Source organism: Nuphar pumila, chromosome 7, assembly GCF_984573655.1.
Source record: "Nuphar pumila chromosome 7, dmNupPumi1.hap1.1, whole genome shotgun sequence".
Taxonomy (NCBI): domain Eukaryota; kingdom Viridiplantae; phylum Streptophyta; class Magnoliopsida; order Nymphaeales; family Nymphaeaceae; genus Nuphar; species Nuphar pumila.
This window is the reverse complement of record NC_143255.1, coordinates 107,473,723-107,476,246: the sequence shown is the minus strand read 5'-3', so window position 1 is coordinate 107,476,246 and position 2,524 is coordinate 107,473,723.

Below are 2,524 nucleotides of genomic sequence, written 5' to 3'. Positions count from 1 at the left end.
TGGGACACAGGAATCTCGTGTGGGCTATTAACTTAGTTGGCATGCCTCTTTGCATGACCCGATCTCCACAATGCCGGATTTTTGGAGAGTTTATAGTCGTTTGTCATTGACGACTTGCGGTTCATGGTTGAATTTGTTCAAATCGATAGATAGCGGGTTTTTGCTTCTAGTTGTTCTAGTTGTTTCAATAATATACCTATGTTTTCTTTCAGCTAGACTGTTTTGTTATGGTGTTTTTGGACAAGATCTATGATGAACTATTCTATGGTTTTCAAGATAGTTTTTAAAATCATTTGAAAGATACTCTCCTCCGGAATCAACTCTAAAGATTTTTGAAATTATCATTAGATTGATTTTTAATCATCATATGATATGTCTTAAACGATGCAAAGACTTCATGCTTATGTTTAAGGAAGTATATCCAACAAAATCTTGAATAATCATAAAAAAAATAACATAGTAAGCAAATCCTCACTTAGATACTACGGGTGTCTTCGCCTCGAAAGAATAGCGCACAAAGTATTGGCGAAGACAAATACAGCGATTGTTTGCCATCGCTGATTACAGCGATGCAAATAATCAATAGATAAGGAAAGGATTTGTTGCCATCACTGGATACTTCGTGCTTTGAGTCGGAGAGCGATCTGTGGCATCGCAACATAAATCCGAGTGCACAAGTTCAAAAGATTTGTTTGTAAACGTAGATCTTTGTTCAAAAGTCAAGCTTCTCATTTTTCCAAAAATACAATGATTACAATTGAAATTACTATTACAGAGATCTTTGTCTTCGCAATCGCTGTATTTGTCTTCGCCTCGAAAGAATAGCGCACAAAGTATTGGCGAAGACAAATACAGCGATTGTTTGCCATCGCTGATTACAGCGATGCAAATAATCAATAGATAAGGAAAGGATTTGTTGCCATCGCTGGATACTTCGTGCTTTGAGTCGAAGAGCGATCTGTGGCATCACAGCATAGTGATTTGTGGGTATTGTTTGAATGTCAAATCACACGTGGAAAACGTATTTTTAAATATTTAAAACTTAATAAGCGGCATGGAAAGACATATTTTTGAATACTTCGAACGCAAGCATTTAATTTGGCGGCGGTTATCAAAAAAAGGCGGCATGCGAAAAGCCGTATTTATATTTTTTTTAAACGCAATCAATTAATTAGCTTCGTGCTTTAAGTCGTAGAGCGATCTGTGGCATCGCAGCATGGTGATTTTTGGGTATTGTTCGAATGTCTAATCACACGTGGATAGCGATATGTGGCATCGCAGCATAGAACGTTGTTGATTATTGTTGGACTGTCAATCTTAGCGTGATGCGAAGGATTGTTCAAGTGTGCTGCGATGTGTGGCATCGCAGCGTAGGACTGTCAATCACTGTGTTGCGATGCCACAGATCGCTATTCAACGATAACCACAAATCGCCATACACCTCCAGTGAACTTCTTCTCCAACAAATCTTTCGCGTTCCCGACACCTCCACTTGCCTTTTGAAATCCAATGCAGATGAAGTTTCTTCCTCTCACCGATCTTCAACAAAGCACCCTTTCATTTTCAATAGAGCTCTGATACCATATTGAAATCGGGAAACCAGCAAGAACAAAAGGAGAAGAGAGGAGAATAGAGAGAGAAGACAACTTAAGCTTCATTAGCAAAAAACCCTGAAAAGGTTACAACATATAGGGGTCGACCCTCTTTTACACTACATGACAAAAATTTAGATACCCACTAACACCTTGAAACATTACAGTTATACACTACATGACTTGGCGGAGCTCCTGCTGGCCACCCTCAGCGCGACTGCACCACTGGGTTACTGTCGAGGAGGATGGTGAGAACGGTGATGGAGGGCCTCATTAGGTTGTACAGACAGAGCAATCGATAGGTTTCACTTTATACTATTCTGTCTGCCGTTCGTTTTAAACTCAATCAATTTTCCGCATATTTCGTCGCGTATTACCGGAATATGTTCCTGCAACAAAACAGGTAATGTGAAATCCAATATATAACAGGAATACCCAATAACATCGGATACGAAGCTCATATATCGTGAAAACAAGGTTGTTCTCCATTGTATATTGCTTCAATATGCTTCATTACGAATATGCCACAATCGACCCCATTACTTTGTAACGAAGCATCGTCAGCACAGAGCAACATCCACTCACCAATGTCGACACCCATTTGCCCGTTAAGGAATCCCACCTGTGAAAAAGGGATAATATATTACAGTCCGATCCACCTCGAATAGCTACTTCACCTTTGGGTACAAGCTTACCAAATGCATAACATCGCGTTCTACGCCACTGTGGCAGTCCAATGAGTTGTAGAACCATAGTTGTTTTAGCTGAAAATTCATCTCGTATAGGACCTAATGGTCTGGATGTTGCCAGAGTGTAGGAAGTAAAATCTGCGAATCGATAAAATCATTTTTCGTTCCAGAGACTTATCGTGATGGGGATGTTACGAATAAACCTTGGATAAGAGGTTTGTTCACTTACCTTTCCAAATTTCG